The sequence below is a fragment of the Tympanuchus pallidicinctus genome, unplaced genomic scaffold (genome assembly GCF_026119805.1).
Source record: "Tympanuchus pallidicinctus isolate F22 unplaced genomic scaffold, pur_lepc_1.0 scaffold8, whole genome shotgun sequence".
In the NCBI taxonomy this organism is placed as follows: domain Eukaryota; kingdom Metazoa; phylum Chordata; class Aves; order Galliformes; family Phasianidae; genus Tympanuchus; species Tympanuchus pallidicinctus.
The window spans coordinates 39,736,446-39,757,520 of record NW_026294802.1 but is presented as its reverse complement, the minus strand read 5'-3'; positions in this window follow the sequence as shown (position 1 = coordinate 39,757,520).

Genomic DNA, 21,075 nt, shown 5'->3' with positions numbered 1-21,075 from the left:
ATCCATTCATTCACTGCAATGCTCAGGATATCTCTGATATCTAATAGCAAATAACCAAGTGTACTGGAATCTACAAAAGCTAAAATCCACTTTATCAAAGCAATGCTCTTATTACTAGTTTCAAGTTAAGGTTATTGTCTTGTTTCTCAATGGAGACATTATATTCAGATAACATTGAATTTTGTAGGTCATACAGTGCCCTTCTAAAGAAAAAAATTCATAAGCTTGCAGTCCCCATCAAAGTCCAATTTCTCGAAGTAATTGCTCAGGGAGGAGGAGACAACAATAAAGTGTGTCATCCCGTTCAAGGGATATGAAAAGGAAAATGAACAGGGAAAAGCATGAGAAACATCGCAATCATCTATTTCATTTGGCAGATGCCATAGTTTAGAATTATATGTTCTATATAAAAACAATAGTAATGTTAATAACAGAAATGTAAAAACAATGACATGGTACTACAGCAGAAAAGGGTAAGTGAATGTGAGGATGAGATTGACAATGAATGTAAGAAGCAGTAAAAAGTGGTTGCAAAGGAGTTACTGAACAGGAAATCAAATAGGTGAAGAAATTGCTCTTTAGAGATGCCTCCATGCTCCTTTTATAGAATCACAATCAGGATTTAAATCTAAGTTTCTTCACATTTATCGCTCCGCAAATTGCTAATACTTCAATTGGGGGAAAAAATAAAACCCCTCCGTGCAGGTGAAGGAGAAGACAGAAACAGAACTTCTTAAAATAGAAACTTCTGTACTGCACCAAGTTCTGAAGCAATTATCTCACCACTGGGGCACGTTAGACTCTTACAGCTCCCAGTATAATTGAAAAGGTTTGTCTTCCTACAAAGAAGACAACCTTCACTGCAGTGCTTTAAAGAGAACTTCTCAACAAGTCCTCTGGGCTCCTCTTGGCTGCCATCCATGATGGCTGATGGGCTGCAGCACTCCACGGAAGCTTTTCTTTAGGGACCAGTGGCATGCATAGTATTACCTCTGCATTGCATGCTTTGATGTACACTGTATTGGCATATTAGATAGGAAAACAGTGTTTATAGCAAAATTGTTTTTATGATCTATTCATTTCTTCAGAGGAAAACCTGGTATTAGCCTCACAACAGTTGCAGCGATTTCTGTTGTTGCTTCCAGAATACAGGCTGTATTCACAGCTGTAATATATTGCGCTCAATATCATATGGTACAAGTCTGCACTGGGGAATACATGTTTGCTCATAAGGTGCTCGGGAGGTATAAGCAATCAATATGGACAGAGAGAACCACCAGCCAGTTTTGTGTGAGTTTCTTTTATTCCCCTTTGGTTTACTAACCCACACAAGACAATAATGAAAAACTGCCTCCATCTGCGTTCAGATAAAAATATACTTTACAGTTATGGAGTGTGATAACATTCAGATTTAGATGTGAGGTCCATTCAAGCTTAATGATCAAGTTTAAACTCCATCTCTGTAGAAAATTTAAACATGGATCTAACAATATTGAGATAATATACTGTGAAACAATGCTCCAAAATAGCTAAAGTCCCCTAAGATCATTTACATGGACACCTCTTCCATGTAAATTCAAACCCCAGAGCATTTCTAGAGACTTGAACCCAGATGGTGGTGGTGGACCAGGTGCTTCTTCCCACTCCTAGAGGGGTGGGAGAGTGACAATAATCCACCCTCACAGGCCCGCCTCCTCCTGATGCACATAGCTGAGAAATTTGCAGGAGAATGGCTGCTTCTTTTTCTAAATCAGTACTAGCTCACCATACTCACAGATGAGGAAAAAGTCTGCTGAACTCTTTTACTAGATCAGCAATCTGTCATAGGATGCATCTACTTAACCACCTGAGTAAATAAAACAAACATATCAGTTAAATCAGGTGTTTATTCTCAGCTATTTATTCTCAAGGCTGGGAAAGAAAGAAAATCCCTGCCATTTCTGTTTTTAAATCCCTGGGAGGCACTCTGGCACTGCAATAAGAGAAGTACACAAAATATGAAGCAGACAAATGAATTTTGTAACTGCAATCTGAAATATTATTATCAGGTTTGCTGGAAGATGTGCTGTTAGTCCTGATGGCAATACAGTGGTGGAGAAACATTGCTTCATATTATAAACCCTATATCATCTTTGTATTTCTGTCCCTTCATCTCCCTTGCATCACATGACCCTGGCACATGCTGAGGAGTCAGATGAAAAGGATTGCTTATAAGATTTGTGTCTGGAAGGAGAGAAATACATTTTCTTCCTTATCTGTGCAAAAAATGGATGATCTTTGCCTTTTCCTGTGCCAGTGACTAATTAAGCATTACTGAATCCAGACATTAAAACATAAAAACATTAAAACATCAGTCTTTAAGCATTTATCATACACAGTCGATCTCTCATCAGTGAAATGCAAAAGTCTTGGTTTTTTAATTTTTTTTTTTATTACATATATAAAAAGCAAGACACGTTCCATGCCTTCAAAATATACAGGGGTTGCAAAATGAAACTTATCTAGCATATTTAAATGCTATACTCTGTCATCATAAGGATCCACATTTAGCTCAAGGTAAATAATGACATCTATTTTTGTCTTTTAGCTCCCCACTCTGTAAAAATTGAGCTACACAGTTTTTTTAAAGCAAATGTTCACATATATATATATTTGCAGATACTTACATAACGCAAATCTGATAATTACAGAAACAAAATCAACACATCACATCCAGTAAGCATTATGAAAAAAGAATTAAGAAAAAAATTTTAATACCACTTTTTACTGAAGATCATGTCTGGAATATATAATTGAGCTAAAGTATCAAAAATCTATAAGGAAATAAACGCATAGTCTTACAGTAGAAAATAAACGTCTTTACTACATATCCAATCCAGCATATAATTTCTGTATAAATTGTATCTTCGTATAAAACCAGAAGGAGCACAGGGGTAAACTTAATGATTCTGTAGAATATATGGACCAACAAATCACAGCTAATATAGTCATTAGTACACTGTCCGCTTTGCTTTGAAAAACTAACATTAATTCACCCTATTTTGTGGCAAAATATGCATGTGATTACAAAAGGGCTATTTTTCATAAGCCAGCAAGGTTGGAAAACAGTTAACTTCTCTTTTAAAGATAACAGGTTGAAACAAACTGTGAATTTATAATGCTTTCATTGGACAATTCAGATATAAATCCATTAAATAAATTGTATTTTGTGATTAAATATTTTTTTTTTAATTTGCAGGCCTATAGGCAGAGCTATGCTGCGCATGCCTACAGTCAAATTCCTATGTATTCTTATGACTTAGCTACAAGCTAGCCATAAAACACAACTGACATCCCAAAAAGACACTTTTCTTCGTAAAGAAAATTGCGATTTTAACAAACACTCATCCTTAATCAAACCACTGCTGAGCTGATGTTATATTTCATTAACTGAAGACTTGAGCACAGGATCTCCCTCTGTTATAATTCACTGGTTCATGCTATTAATCTAAACATGCTTGAAGTACGAACTATGACAGGCAGTAATAGAGTACATTTAAACTAGAAACTGAGCCAGGCAGTAACCTCTCTTTAGCTGTCACGGAAGTACTGTACTTTCCAAATATTGGTGAGACAGATCAACACAACGCTATAAATCTACAGAAGGCATCTTTCACCATGTGACAGTGACTAATTTCAGGCTGCAGTTATCATAAATCTAACTTCTGACAACATTCACATTAGGGCACATAAAAATTCAGTTGTAGGTCTCCTGACTCAGACAACAGTGAAAAAGGAGGATACAGAGTACTCAGGAAGACATTAAAAATGCTGGAAACAGAATACAACCCACAAAATATTGGCAAATGGCTTTAAATGTTTTAATATCCAATATAATCAAAGTTACTTGCATCACTCTCCACATAAAAGTTCAGAATGTCGTGACATGTAAAATGCATGTGGAAAAAATAAATAGTATAGGGAAAAATAAACATTTGTGTTTGTTTAATTAATATTTAATGTTTTAATTCATAATAAACTCTTATTGTATTACTGGAAACAGATATTTTGTAATACCTAAGCACTTCAGAAAGTGTTTGCAATCCTCACTGCTGGGACAGGGGTTACGTACCTTCCTGCAGTGCGTCTTCCTGCAGAGTTCTTATCCTGCAAATGAGCAGTCCAAATCATTATAGTAAGTACATCTACATGTCTGCACCAGGGGAGATTTAGGCTGACTTTAGTAAATAGTACTTTTCTGACAGAATGGTCAGGCACTGGTATGGGCTGTCCAGGGAGGTGGTAGAGTAACTGAGCCTGGAGGTGTTCAAGGAACGCTTGGATTTTGTGTTGAGGGACATGGTTTAGTGAGAACTATTAGTGATAGGTGGATGGTTGGAATGGATGATCTTGAAGGTCTTTTCCAACCATGGTGATTATGTGATTCTGTGATCTGCTTTTCAGACCATTAAATACAAAATTATAAAATTTAACATGAATAAACTCAGTGAGCACTACTGAGACAAGCCTGGCTCCTTCATCATCATTTCATTTCATGAGGTTTATTTATACACATCGACAAGTTCCACATCAGCCTTCCCTTCCCAAAGCTGTACTGTCCCTAATCACTCAGCCTCTCCACATACGAAAGATGCTCCAGTTCCTTAGACTTCTTTGTTGCCCTACAATGTTTTCTAACTCCAGCAGGCTATTACACTGATACATTCATTCAGAAAATCCTAATGACCTGCACAGTAATATTGTGACTTTCCTAAATGTAAAATGTTTGCAACAATTGTGTGTCTGTTTTGCTAAATTATCACCTTTCTTAGGACATTCATAACATTGTTGTATCATTTTATGTCTGTCACAGTACTCTATACTAAAACAGTTCTCTTAACTTAAACAGATTATTAGACAGATCCACACACTAGTCTACAGCTGTGCCAATTTTCTCAAAAATACTTCCACTGAAGTCAGAGACAGATGATTAAACTACAGAAAATAAGACATAAGCATCCTCAACTACCACACACTGCTAATTCAAGATTAAATGTGTAGGACTAATGTGCACCCACAGGTCAGGATTACTCAACTCAGTACAAATGATTTGATAATTATGGTTTGCTCAGAAAGCATTCAGATGTAAATGTGCACTTCTGCGATGAGTTTACAACTCAGTAGCAACACTGACATGAGAAGAAAATGTTCAGGCAGTGAAAAAACAGGAGTGTGTGACCTGGGAAGAATACAGGTATGCTGTCTAGACATGCAGAGATAGGATCACAAAAGCCAAGGCACAGATGGAGCTGAACTTGGTGAGGGATGTGAAAAATAACAAGAAGGGATATTGCAGGGTCATTGATCAGAAGAGACAGACCAGGGAGAGTGTACTTCCTCTGATAAATGAGAGGTGAGAACTGTCTACAACAGGCATGGAGAAGGCTGAGGTTCTCAGCAATTTTTTTGCATCAGTCTTCACTGCCAGCCAAGCTTCCCCCATCTCTCGCATCCCTGAACCTTCAGGCAGGGCTCTGAGGAGTGAAACCCCTCCCACTGTAAGAGAAGATACAGTCCAAGACCACCTTATGAGACTGAATGTGTACAAGTCCATGGGTTTGGACAGCATGGCATCCCAGAGTTTTGAAGGAACTGACTGAGGTGGCTGTAAAGCCACTCTCCGTCATAAAGTCCCTCCTGTAAAATAAATTACAGAAGAATCTCAATAACTTGAAAATCTTTTGGGACACCTAAAACCTTGGATAATTAGTATTACTTTGGTAGAGCTGGTTGGTTGCACTGACATCGCATATAGTCCTGCAGCTGTACAAGTGCACACCACACACATAGCCACACATTAAAACACTCTGCTTCCACAAGCAAGAGACTATTCTGGCACAAGAGTGGGGACAGCTTGATTTCACAAGAGGTATATTTGATACAGTTGGGATTTGAAGCTTATTTTTTCTGAGATGTCCTCGCAGAAGACCACAGACCTATATGGCATGGGTTTGGGATTGAGACACTTTGTATTCCAAGGGTCTCCACAAATAAGAATGCCCTGGGGAAGGTCAGCTCTATCTTTTTCAGCTGTTTATCTACCCAGAGTGCAGCCCATCTCTGTTAGTTAGAAAGACAGTTAGTTAGAAAGACAGTTAGAAAGACAACTGTAAGTATAAAGGCAGCTTTTCTTATGAACAAAAATTCTTTGCTTCCCTTTCTTTGCCCCAGAAACTGTGTGAATTCCCTGTCTCTCCCTTAGGCTGGCTAGCAAAACGCCTGCTAGAAATCTGTAAGTCTGGGAGCACAAGTTTAAACAGGCTTCAGAAAACTGAAATTTCTGTGTTTCCTGAAATTTCTGTGTTCCTGATTTTGTTGTTTTTATTTCATATTGCTCAATTACTCAATCCCACCCTCAATGGCAATACACCATAAACACCCTAAGAACTTGATAAAAACTTAGGGCTTAGAGTTACCAAAGATGTAGCACAGGCAAATATCTTGAGCTAATAGAAAGAGTACTGGGGATACCCACTTACTGAGATGTGGGTTTGATGTTTTAAAAATAAACATTGCTTTCACATACTTGTTAGTTTAGAAAAAGAGGAGGAGGAGAGCATCAGCTGGCAGCCACGGGCAATGTTAGCAAAGCATTTCAGCAGTGCAGAGCCCATAGGCTGAGTGCTGTAGAACAGTGCCAGCAGACATTAACTGGGGAAAACAAAAAGAATAAAAGAAGACAGAAAGTATCTGAAAGGTTATTCCCTCCTCTATTATCTCCTTCCAGAGACATTGTGGTTCAAAAGAAAGAAAAGCAATCAGCAACTCCTGAACTACACCATTTAACTAAAGGAGCATAGCATAGAAATTGCTACAAACTATCAGCATGTATTTTTCCATGTTCCCTCTTTCAAATATATGATTGATTTTGTTACGCTGTTAGTATAAGTGCAATTTATTAAAATTTTACTTTTTTTTTTTTTTTTTTTTTTTATTTTATTTTATTTTATTTTTAATTACAGGCTTTGTAGGTACATCAAGAAATGCAGTTCTCCTATTTGGGGCTGAAATCTTACAGGGCACTGGATGGTCAAACTTCCACAGCCCTCAACAAGCTCATTCACGGACCTTAGCAGATTTATATCAGTGAAGATAACAGCTTTTGCTTTGCTAACCACTAAATCAGGAATGTCCAACCCTCAGCACAGCACAGCTCACACTGCAGCCTGCCCCCGGCCACCAGGCCCTCATGCGAGTGGTTCTTCCCTGTCAAGTGGCCTGGCCCAGCCCCTCAGCACCAACTGAATATCAGTGTGCTGTTAGTCACATCAGGGCTGAAATCAGCCCAGCTCAAGTGATGGCAAATCAGTCCATGAATTGGGAGACATTCACTAAACACAGTCCTGTGAACAGTGAAAAAATGCTGCCGTGCTTTCCATTTTGACAATGAAGGTTTCAAGATAGCAAAAATAATAATAATCAATTTTTTGCTTTCTTTATGACTCCATTTTCAGTTGACACAAATACACTTGCAAATTTTTAAATGGAATGTATAGACTTGCAACTAAAAGTTTGGTCATGTCTCTTTACCAGCCTTTAATAAGCTTCATTTTACCAGAGAGAAATATCTTCTGCCTTACTCGTGTCACTGCTTCTGGCAGTACATACATTTGTGAACAACTGTTTTGCAAGGCTGAAGCACAGGAAGAGTAAAATTTCATCAAAACTCTGATGAACACCTTGAGTGCTCACTGAGAATGGAAACCACAGTCACTGAACCAGCCTGTTGCAGTTATTTCCCAGAAACAAGGTCACATATCCCACTGGTTTTATTCTTTTGTTGCTCTTTTTTTATATGTTTTAATAACAAACATTAAAAATTAAGTTTTGTTATTTTACATACATTACGTATATTACATATTTAATGAGGGCTGCTCTGAAAGTAATCCCTCCTATGTTATTCTGTCAGTCAGTGATATCAAAGGTGGATATGGGTGGTATGTCAGAAGAAATCCAACCTTCCCACTGATATTTCATTACATTTCATTGCTGTGTGACAGATGGCAGCAGAGGGGCAGTCTGACAAAATGGCGTCTGACATGGAAGTGCAGATGAAGCAAAGGTGTGGAACCTAATTCCTTTGTGTGGAAAAAAAGGCACCCATTAATATTCGTCAATGTTTGCTGGACATTTGTGGAGACCAAACAGTAGCTGTGAGCACAGTGAGGTGATGGATGGTGAGTTTCAGTGACAGCAGCAACAGTGGGTACCTCTGCTGGTAAAGATTTTTACAAGCGTGGCATGCAGGCTTTTGTTCATCACTGGCAAAAAAGCATAGCTACTAGTAGTGACCATGTGGAAAAATAGCATTTTGTAGCTGAGAATTTGAGCAATCAGATAGTGTTATTGTACTCTGTTGTCATTTCCATGGAAAAAAAAAAAAGGAGGCATTACTTTCAGAGCAACCTTCCTAGATGCAGCTCAAGACAATTTCTCTTCACACAGTGCAGCCAGCCAAGCCAAAAAATTGGATACCTATATCTTTATGAATCATAGTATGGCTTGGCTTGGAAGAGACTCCAAGGATCATCAAGTCCCAAGCCCCCTGCCACAGGCAGGGCCACCAAACTCCAAATCTGGCACTAGACCAGGCTGCCCAGGGCCCCATCCAACCTGGTCTTGAACACCTCCAGGGATGGAGCATCCACAACATGTCTCGGTAGCCTATTCCAGCATCTCACCACTCTCTTTGTAAAGAACTTCCCCCTGACATCCAAACCCTACTTTCTTGAGCTTAAAACCATTCCCCCTTGTCCTATCATTGTCTACCCTGGTGAAAAGTTGTTTCCCCTCCTGTTTATAAAAAGATCTCTTTGCAGCCTTCTCTTTCACAGGATGAACAAGCCCAGCTCCCTCAGCCTGTCCTTTCAGGAGAGGTGATTTCTGATCATCTTCATAGCCCTCCTTTGGACCACCATTAATTCATATTGTCTCCAGTAATAATTTAATGGGAAAAAAATCTGCCTTTGTGTAAAGCTAGGGTTAATATTTTATGCATATATTTAAGCAGGAGTGAAGAAAAAAACTGAATGATATCATTTGACTGTGAAATCAGAAAAAAACCAAAAAATAATAATAAAAAAAAAAATTGGTCATTCCAGAGTGCTTTACATGTAAGGAAAGAAACATTGCTCACTGGAGGGTAAAAATAGCATTCACATTATTAGAATAGTAGAAATGATTTAATATGCATTATAGAACATCTCATCTTAATTATACTATTTTTGAAAGATATGTAGTACAGTCTTGTTCTGTTCTAGGGAATTTACTACTGTCTCTGGTAGACACATGTTCCACATTATGTTCCTGCAACTTCCAATCAAATGGATGGCTCACAATGCATAAAGCTTTTTAACAAGTTTTGAAACATTTAACTGCATTTAAGAAGCAGTTTGAATATAAAAAAAGATTGTAAATATTACAAATCACTGCCAATACTGGCAAGTATTAAAAGAGTCTCTGCTCTCAATTAAATTACTCTATCATCTAAAAAAGATCACCCTCTGTAGGGAATACTGCCTGAAATCTCAGATGTCGGTATCTCTTGGCTCCATCTGTCTTCCCATGTGCACTTTGCTGACCTCTCCTAAAGCCTCCCTTGTGCCCTATACCCACCACTTACAATGACAGCTGTCCCAGTTCTACACCATATCTGGCAATCTGAGCAAATCCTTTCCTAGAGGGGTTAACATCACTATGAGTTCAGTGTCCATGTCCTCAAGGTCTTAGTTTCTGTGAAGGAACTAGAGTATCTAGAATTGCTATGATCACTGCATACCTCTGCATGGAATAAGGGCACAGCTAAACTTACCTGCTTCTAGCTGGTCTACCACGGACCTATGTTGATTCACAACCAAAAAAGTGAAATCAGCTGTGCAAAACAGAACAGGAAGATAACTGGGAGTACCTACACAGATGTACTGGGAATGACCACACAACTGTACCTACAGAAGGCAGTGAGTGGGATCAGAAATGGCTGTGCCACTCAAGACAGGAGTGGAGTGCCTTGCCCACGCACAGCATGGAAAGTGATGCAAAATACCTTACTTCTGTCTGCACCCATGTATGAGGGCCTGACTATTTCTTCACCTAAAGAAGTGTAGGAAAAGCTCACTACATCCTTAGAAACACAGTCCTAGCCCAGCTCGTGCCAGCAGCTCATGCAGTTGGGGGCTTTTACTACTGGGTGGTAGTGCAGCATTAGCCAAAGCTACATGCTCCCAGCTGGCACAGCAGGGCTTCACAGCCTAAGGAAAGAGCTCCTGTGCACAGCAGGGCTTCACAGCACTCTGGCAGAGACCAATTAGCACAGTTTAGCCTTATCCCCTTCTTCTCTATTAAATGGGACATATGTATGGACTGTAAATAAAATAATTCACCAGGGAAATTACTTTTTGTGTCACTAAGTTTTCTACAGTCTTTCTATCCAGTGGCCTGAAAAGGCTGGTATTGAGCAAACAGACAAAAATAATTAACCTCTGTGCCCTTCTGGTTGATCAGCTGTGACCATGCTCCCTTTTTTCCAGGTAGGAGAAAGTGTGTGAAATGACTTTCTCATACTTTCCTGCTGGTTGCTGCATGGAAAATGGTGAGAACTGATGCAGAAAGAGATTAAAATTAACGGTCTGAGATCTTCAAGAAGGTAAGCCAAAGGGTCAGAAATGCAATATGAGCCCTTAGCAAACGTCCAGTGAAAAAGAGTATCTCAGGGACAGAGCTCAGCATCCCACTGCTACCAGTCTGTTCTGGCAGGATTTAACCCTTAGTTGTGAAAGTACGAAGATAATCTATTGCAGTGCTAAATCAGTTTGAACAAATGCAGACTTTCATTTCAAGTGATCTGGCTGCGTAATTTCATATATATTCACAGATAACATAAATCTGTGTTAAAATTAATCCCCTGAAGACGCTACAGATCATTTTGTAATTAAAAAAAAAAAAAAAAAAAAAAAAAAAAACAGTTTTTCTTGTTCCTAATCTTCTGTAGATTTAGACCAAGGAGTTGTGTAAAAGGTTGGAAAATATTTTATAATTGTTATAATTGTTTCACGTGAAAATTGATGCTCTTTTCCTAAAAGTACTGTGTTATGCTGTATTGTGCCATAACTATTAAAACGAACAAGAATGATAGCTCCATTCCTCCAATACTACCTTGGTAGATCATGTAAATTTTCTGTATCCAGTTTTTAGTGAGCTGGAATTATCATAATTCCAACACAGGAATTTTTTAGCTTTTTTGTTTGTTTTCTACATAAACAAAGGAGGCAGTTTTTTCCTAAGGAGTCCACAGCTACAATTCCACTTAAAACAAACAAAGTTTGTATTCTAAATCTAATTTGGTATTCTAAATAGCCTAACAATACATGTCGACATACTTATTGAATTATATATGTGCATACATATGCATATATATAAATAAAGCCATAAATACTGCAATGCATTTAGAGAAGACCGCTATAATTTGAAATATACAGCAACATGCAAAGAAACTCATGTCTTTGTAACTAAGAAGAAAATAACTGATTTGTGATGACTCCCTTAAAAACTTCTCTAGCAGAAACTAACTGGACAAAAAAGTGAATGCACAGCATAATAGTGGTACCCAGAGATGGAACAAAGAAAAACACAACATTATTTCACATAACTTAAAAAGTACTTTTCTTGGACTATTACCATTTTCATTATAATAAATTAATTCATTATAGCAAATTAACAGTTACTAAAATAAATTCATTAGTTCATGCAAAATTCATCCCATATGTTTCCTTATTTCCTTTCTTTCTCTATAATAAAATTATTTTGAATTATCTGCAAACACAGAAATCAATACTATTAAAAACCTAATGCTGCAAAACAAATTTAACTTATGCTTTCCAATTTTTACATTGCACCAGTGAATATTTGCTTATATGCCTTTTAATTATGTTAAAAATGTAATATCCAATTGTGATCCTGTACTTCAGGGAAATGCTGGATTATCTGTCATGGGAAACCTTAGTATACATTGCTTATTTGCCTGTTAGTCTAGTTACTGCAGCCAGTCAAGCACCAACCACAAAGGAAGAGTTATCTTATCCTTGTGTAAAACCTCTACAAACCTAACCTCTGTAAAAAATTAGTTATTAAAAAAAGTCTCACTTCAAGAGTTTGCTGCTACTTCAGGTCACCCTTACAGATACCTGGCAGTTTCTCAGCTTCTCTCAGTTGCATAAGGGTCCATTATCACAATCAGCAGCAGTAAATGAAGAATGAGGCTTAAAACACTACACTGCTTAATTATTAAATGAGCCTTCTACTTTTATTTGAAGAACTTAAAATTTTATACTAAGCACTCTGAAAGTTATTTCTAAGGAAAGATCATCTTAAAAGTATTGGAAATAATGATTCTTGCACAGATGCAAGGGAAGCTGAATTGCACACGTCTCCTCCACCAAAGGAAAAAAATACATAAAGTTTAAGTACAGAGGCATTGATACAACAGAATATAAGCACTTTATTAGGACAGTAAAACTGCCAAACATATGGAGGTGAGAGAGTACATTTCTTAATTACATTGCACCACTTAAAGATAAGGAAAGGGCTCTGTCCCGAGCTTGGCACAGCATATAGCCATGTTCTGCAGTAAAAAGCACATAAATTAGGGAGCAGGCAAGTCTGTGTACTAACTGGAACTAGTTATGTGGGCTGGCATGCAGCATTAATATTTTTCTGGCTCATTATGTATTAGCACATTAGCTCTTCAACTTGTTATGAGTGCCTGCAATAGGGAGCCTGTTGCCTGCTGTAGGGAGCTTGCTTTGCAGGGGAGTTGAACTCAATGATCTCTAGAGGTCCCTTCTGATCCCTACAATTCCGTGATTCTTCTATACAGTATAGTTATAATAAAATATACATAAGTTGCTCCAAACGTAATGCCTCCTCTTTATTTCCACAGAAACCACAGCACATACAAAGAGCAAAATGACAACACTATTAGAGAGAGCAAATTCTCAGCTACAATACACTGTCTTTCAATATAGTCAACACCATTAGCTATGCATTTTTTGCCAGCAATAAACAAGAGCCTGCATGTTCACAGTTACCTGAGGGAAGAGGCCAAACCCTACCTCACCACAATCTCCTTTCAGGTAGTTATAGAAAGCAATAGGGTTTCCCTTGAGCCTCCTCTTCTCCAGACTAAACAATCCCAGTTCCCTCAGCTGCTCCTCATAAGACTTCTGCTCCAGACCCTCACCAGCTTTGTTGCCATTCTTTGGACACACTCCATGGCCTCAGTGTCTTTGAGATGCGACATCACCAGAGATGAGTACAGGGGAATGTTCACCTCCCTGGTCCTTCTGGCTGATTTCTGATACAAGCCATGAGGTTACTGGCCTTCTTGGCTGTATGCGTACACTGCTGGCTCATGTTCAAATGATTGTCAACCAACTTCCACTCTTTTTTTCCACGCAACATTCCAGCCATGCTGCCCCAAGCCTATAGCATTGCCTGGGGTGACCAAAGTGCAAGACCCAACACGGTCTTGTTAACTTTCATCCCACTAGCCTCAGCCTATCAATCCAACCTGTCCAGGTCCTTCTGTAGGGCCTGTCTACCCTTAGGCAGATCAACACTTCCCTCCAACCTGTTGTCTGCTTATTTACTGGGTGCACTCAATTTCCTCATCCAAATCATCAGTAAAGATATTAAACAGGGCAGGCCCCAATACTAACCCCTGGAAAACACCACTTGTGACTGGAAACCAGATGGTTTTAATTCCATTCACCACCACTCTCTGGGCCCAGCCTTCCTGCCAGTTTTTTACCCAACGAAGAGTGTACCCATCCAAGCCAAGGGCTGCTAGCTTTTCTACAAGAATACTGGGAAGACAGTGTCAAAGGCTTTGCTAAAGTCTAGGTAGACTACACTTCTGCTGCATGGAAGGCTGCACCTTCCATGGCTTCCTCACCTACCCATCTTTTGAGTTCCAAAGCCTCAAATATATTATGTAAGGGCACATGGGAAGGTGAAGTAGGTCCCCTCCCTCTGTCTGACATTGACAGCACAGGAGATCCACCCCAATTTGGGGTGTATCACCCCAGTGCCTTTCTCAGGGATATGGCATTTAGTTGCTCCACCAGTCTATCTCCTGCTCACACTCTGATGCTGCTTAATCTCTCTACTTCCTCTTTAAGCTCTGTCATCATGCTGAGCAGATCACCTACCTATTCATACTTCACACAGGTGATATCTCTATCACCCTCCAGTGGCAGCATCGATTAATGTCATTGGGTGCAATTTTTTTTCCTCCACAGAGGTGTGCAGAAATTCAATGACACACCTCTGTTTCACCTGCACTTCCATGTCAGACAGCATTTTGTCTGACTGCTCCTCTGCTGCCATCCGTCACACAGCAACAAAATGCAATGGAATATTGGTGGGAAGGTTCAGCCTCTCCTGCCATACCACCAACATCCTCTTCTGATGTCGTGGGCCAACATAATAAAAAAGGAGGCATTACTTTCAGAGCAGCCCTTGTACATGCAGGTTATCCCTGTTATCAATGTTCTTTCTTTTCCTTTCTTTTCTAGCATTCTTAAAACTCAAGTCCAGTTCCTGCCTTCAAGTAATAGATTTTAAGGAATAAAATGCTTATCTCAAGAAGGAGCATGGAAAAGACATAATTGTTTGAACAGTGTAGCATTCACTTCATGATTATTTACCCCTCTTGGATTCAACTGGGGCATTGAAGGGCTTTACAACGTTCAACTTGTGGTTACTGACGCTGGGTCACACTTACTGTCCCACAGCTGGATGTAAACAGAGAGTACTTTTGCAAAAAACATCCAGTATCCCCACATGAAGATGTTTTAAAGAACGTGTTGATTTTTTATGTAGTGCTTCCTCATCTGCTTCAGGCAAAATCCACTGGGCCATTTTAAAAAGTAAAGCCCATCAGAGAATGCTTACATGAACATCAGAAGTGAAAGCCATCCTCTTCTAATCTGAGTGGAGAGCAGTAACAAGAAATTAGAGGCAAAATCATCCCCTATCACCACAGATACTTATTAAACAAACATGCATCACCTAGACAACTGAAAGTTGTGCACTGATTTTGCAGGAGACGTGAAGTTTCCATTAGGAAAAAGCAATTTAGTACCCATGTTTTATGGGAGAGGCGAGATGCCCAGTGAGGAAACTGCTCTGTACATACATCAAGTGAGATGAGATTAAAGATCTTTTCTCATGGCATATTGATGAACAAGATGAAGATACTGCTAAACAAGTTCAGTTGCTTATAGGAGCAAATCTACCTATTGCAGCACAATCTAGTTATGCTAAGAAAGTTATACTACTGCGTAAAATAGATCTACATTAGTTTCCTTCCTTCAGTGCAATGCTACTTTGAGCTGTGATCTGAATATTGCCTCTGACCAGACTGTCTTCTGCACAGTACTAACTCGTGGGATCGTAACATACTCAAGATACAGAGTGACTAACAGCAGACATCTAATTTCTATATTCAAAAAGTCAATTTTCATAGTCTCACATATATATGTGTATGTACATATATGTATATATATACATATACAATATATGTATATATATATACATATATGTGTATATATATATACACATACATATATATATATACATATATATATATACATACATGTATATATATACATATATATACACACATATATATGTGTATATACATATATATGTGTGTATATACATACATACACACACATATATATATGTGTATATATATATATACATATAATACATATATATATGTGTATATATACACACATATATGAATTACCTAGTTGTAGTAAGACCTGTGTTAGCCTCTTTTCTCAGTTGACAAGTCACAGGATACAAGGTAACAGTCTCAAGTTGCACCAGGGATGTTTAGTTTGGACCTCAGGAAGAACTTATTTGTGGAAAGGTTGGTCAAGAATGGGAGGCTGCCCAAGGAAATGATGGAAGTGTTTAAGAAACGTGTGACTGTAGCACTTAGAGGTATAGCTTCTGGGTGGACTTAGAGTGTTAGGTGATGGTTGGACTTGATGATAGTAAGAGTCTTTTCCAGCCATTTCAGAGAAAGATAGTCTCTTGGCCCTTCACAGTAGTACAGTTTATAGCCTTAATTGATAGTTGCGCCTTTCTACTTGAAGGTTTCCTACAGCATGGACTGACTACTTTATATTACGTCTAAAAAGTGTAATTTTTAGAGGGAAATGTTAAACTAATATGTTGCTGCCACTAGATGGCAAAAAGCACACGCAGAAAGCAGCAACATGCTTCTGAGAGGAGAACTGCTCTCTGCACTAAGGGGAGTTCATTCCTTCCTTGGACAGAAAGGAAATAAGGCAGTGTAAAAGTCCTGTCCAAGCATGCACTGTTCTTTTGAAAGCTCTGCCTGATGATGCACATCTCTGCATAGAGTTGGGCTTCTTTTGACAGAGGGCCCTATTATAATCATGACAGAAACATGGAACATGGTAAATGGAAAACTTACATTTCAAAGCTAGCTACCACAAATTTTTAACAAAATGTGCAGCTGCACTTCCCCACAGAGAGCATGGCAAATCTTTGATGACAGGGCTCAACAGAGTTAGGGAAACTCACTGCAAGAAACTGTCTCTCTTTGTCCATTCTTCGTAGGTGCCCTGCCCTCAGCAGGAGCACAGCAATAGGAAGAGTCTGAATCTTGCTAGTATTCTGAGGTACTTTCTGTGAAGGATGCACAGGGATACTTGTTAGCTTGCTTACTTCTGGGTTTGTTTCCCTCTGGGCCCACTTCCCTCTGCTGCTGCCTCTGCCTTATGTTTCTGAACAAGGAGATCTTAAAATACTTAAGCTCTAAGCCAGCTGTTCAAGGTATGTCATGATGCTAGCAGGCCTGGTGCTTTTCACACAATCTGGAAGGGCAAAGCAGTGTGTTAGGAGCAGCCTTCTGGTGGGTACACAGAAACACTTTGCTCTCCCTCCAAGTGTCTGCTCTGAAGCTGACATGAACTTAGGTGGATAAGCAATGGATATTTCTGAATTGTCCTCATCCCTGATTCTAGGAGCTCAAGCTCCTGCCTTCAATGCCTGATTTGAATTGGCCCTCCTGCTAAGCTTGGTACACATGAAAGATTGCAGCCATATGGAGGATGCTTAATGTAAACAGGCACCAAAATACATGACAACACAAGCCATGTATTCACATCAAAGCTCTGGACTCAGGTTTCTCCGTATCTGTCCTAAGTTTCCACTTAGTTCCCAGACAGTGGTGCTCAGGCCTTTGCTGTAGCAACCCAGTGTGGAGAATCAATTCCTTCTTTGGAACTTTTCCTCAGGATGCTTCAGTGTGTACTGAGCTGTGACAGGGGTTGGGAAGGAATGGGACTGCTGCTTTCTATGTTTGCTCCTCTGAGCAGATTAAGGGAACAATGGGGGCATGAGCTCAGGCTGTAGCACCCTGGGCATCATTTCATAAGGGTAGATTCAGTGACGTGGAAATTGGTTGCCTTGTTTTACTAACCAGACACCTGTAATTAGGGCTGCACATCAAGAAGCTTTTTTTCCATACTGGGAGAATTGTGTGCGTGTTCCTTTCAAAAAGCTGCTTATGAATTATAATAGAACAAAATGCAATGAAGTAGCGTGAGTTTTTGAAAGTGGAAGTTGTTGGAGGAAAGTTTCCCTCCATGAAGACTAAGCTAACCACTACAGATTCTTGTGGTTTTGCAGCTGGAGGAATTGGAAGAAAAGCATATCTGGCTAGAGCTAAAACTTCTTCCCAGAAAGAGAACTTTTTCCTTCTGGTAGCATCTTGTGAAACTGCAGCTCTAAAACAGCTTGAAGAACACATGCAAAGGTAGGTAGGAAAGCCAGACAGCAGAGCAAGGCTTTGATTCCTAGGACTGTGTGGAGAGAGAGGTTGATTCATTACAACACAGGAAGTTAAAATGGGATTTTGAAAAAAGCTTTTGTTTTAGGTTGCATTCTTTCACACTGTTCTTTCAGAATTTGTGCTCTTGTGAATGTCCACAACAAGCCCTGTATTTCTCTTCCAGGCTCAAGGTTGGAAGTGACAGATTGGAAGCCACAGTTCAGCAAAAAAAAACAAAATGAATGAAGCCACTCAGAGCAACCTGCAAGCCATTGTCTCAGTAAGCTAGTTAAAAACCTATGTGAGTTTTGCAAGCTCCTTACTTAAGAGCCTTGTTAAGTAATTCTGTGGGGAAAATGCAGGATGACATTTCCCTGGAGAGCCTACAAGAGCTGAGTTCCCAAGCTAGGCTGACCATAGGCTGCTCTGAAAATCCTGCCAGTCATTTCCCCACCTTTGTGGTTTTGAGAATTTTCCCATGATGCTATGGCAAGCTGTACATAACACTAGAGAAGATAAGGGTTTACACTAACATGCTGGTGTAAAAATTTTCGGGTTTAGGTCAGCAGTGGTATTGAAGACCTCAGGCTGCACTGTTGACATTCCTCCTGCATTAGAGGTATTTGTCAAGTTTGTAGAACTCTGTACAGCACTGACTTGAAGCGCCTCATTGTCCTTGACACAGTGGCTAGAATTGTTATAAAGCAGTGCTTCCATCTGAGCCTATGTGAAGCAAAAGATTGTTGGTTTAGGTCTAGGAAGGTAGGGAAGTGACTGCAAGCGCTGTGCTGTACTGATATTGGCAAGAGTAGCAGGGATGTGTGAACTTCAGGAACAAAAACTGCACATATAAAATAACAAAACTTAATTTTTAATGTTTGTTATTAAAACATATAAAAAAGAGAGCAACAAAATCACAAAACCAGTGGGATATGTGACCTTGTTTCTGTGAAATAACTGCATCTGGCTGGTTCGATGGCAGTGGTTGCTATTCTTAGTGAGCACTCAAGGTGTTCATCAGAGTTTTGATGAAATTTTACTTTTCCTGTGCTTCAGCTTTGAAAACAGTTGTTCACAAACATATGTACTGCAAAAGCGGTGACACAAGTAAGGCAGAAGATATTTCTCTCTGGTAAAATGAGGTTTATAAAAGGCTGGTAGAGAGACACAATCAAACTTGTAGTTGCAACTCCATACATTTCATTTAAAAATTTGCAAGTAATTTATTTATGTCAACTGAAAATGGAATCATAAAGAAAGCAAAAAATTGATTTTTTTTTCAATCTTGAAACCTATTATTAATTTTCATTGTCAAAATGGCGCAGCTGCATCTTTTTTACTGTTCACATGGCTGAGTCTAGCCAATGTATCAAAATACATTTTGATATATTATTTACCATTACTTCATTATTCATCATTACCAACATTATTTACCATCACCTGAGTTACTGCTGCACTGTGCCCCATACCCTCCTTTCAGCCCAGGTGGGGCAAACATCGCACCAATGCTCAGTTGGTGCTGAGGGGCTGTGCTGGGCTGCAGGTGGGGCATACCTGATCTATGCCCTTGGGAATTGAAATAAATTGTCAGTGTATTACACTAGGTTTTTTTTTAAGCAGACATTCATCACTTTGTCATAGTTTGTAATTTGTAAATATTTGAAAGTTTTATTTAATTTTGTTATCAACTAGAATGTATCTAAACCAAAAAAAAAAAAAAAAGTCCAATTACAATATACCTAGATCTACAACAACACATAAGTCTATTTGAAACTGCAGCATGACCTGATCAATCTATGTGGTTCTGAATATACAAGGGTACTGCGTTACACAACAACTCTTTCACTGCTTTGAAAATAACATCTCTTGCTTCTCACTTAGACGAAGCCTAAAGAAATCCTTTCTGCATTCTCAAAAGAGAACTAGTTGTTAATCCAGCTGAGGATTAACAAACTGTTTGCATGAGATAGCGTGAGTGTTTCAGACCAGACTAAGAACAAGCAAAACTGTATTTAAGCATACACTTTAGCTGCTTGGGACAGTAGAATACCAAAAGCACCACCGCAGCTCCAGCTCTCCACCTAGACAGAGCTGGAGCTGCTATAGTCTCTAACTGCAAGATGCATGCAACTATCCAGTTCTCTTCAAAGCCCTGCAGCAAGCAATGCAGAAACATGCTATCTGCCCAGCCAGATTTCCTGGCTTGTAAACTCAACAGTTGGAAAGCAGGTGTTGTAAATCACCTGTGGATAGTGATAGGACAAAGGAAAATGGTTTTAAACTGAGACAGGAGTTTTAGGTTAGATAGTAAGAGGAATTTTTTTCACTCAGAGGATGGAGATACACTGGAACAGGTTGTCTATGAGGTTGTGGATGCCCCATCCCTGGAGACTTCCAAGACCAGGCTGGATGTGGCTCTGGGCAGCCTGGTCGAGTGGTTGGTGACCCTGTACACAGCAGGGGGGTTGAAACTAGATGATCATTGTAGTCCCTTTCAGCCCAGGCCATTCTATGATTCTATGACCAGACAATGAGCAGCACACTGTTAGCAGTCCAACAAGACTTTACAGCTATTGTTACTCCTTGGTAAACACACAGTGATTTAACAGGGGGAAAATAAAGACTGGGAAAAAGAGAGTTTTAGACTGCCATTTTGTACCTCAGAGCTGCAAAGACTGTAAGCTAAATTATCCAGCTGTATTAAGTTATGTCAAAGGAAAGGTGAGTCTTTAGCAGACTAACCCAAATGCCAATGCTTATGCAACACTTAAGCCACACGTAAGCCCTTACTTGAAAATCTTTCTGTGCTACATGGATCGTGTACTGTGTAACAGAACAGGAAAGAATCACCTCATGCAGACAGGAATTGAAATAGCAATTATTTGATGATACTCAGAGAAAGCTCCAGATTACCTAAGAAGAACACACTGAGAGGATGAGGAACCACAATAGGAAATGCAAACTTCTGAAAAAAAGGAATTATTTGTTTTTAACAGGAATAAATTAAAAATATTCTTTAAAAGGAGTATATACAAAATCATCCATATCAAAGACTAAATAAAGAATGAACAAAGAAGGGAAAAAAGATGGAAAAAACTGAAGACAGAAAGCTAACAACTGGTATAGTAACAGGTTCTAGTAATTAATTCTGCAATCTTTTCAGCAAA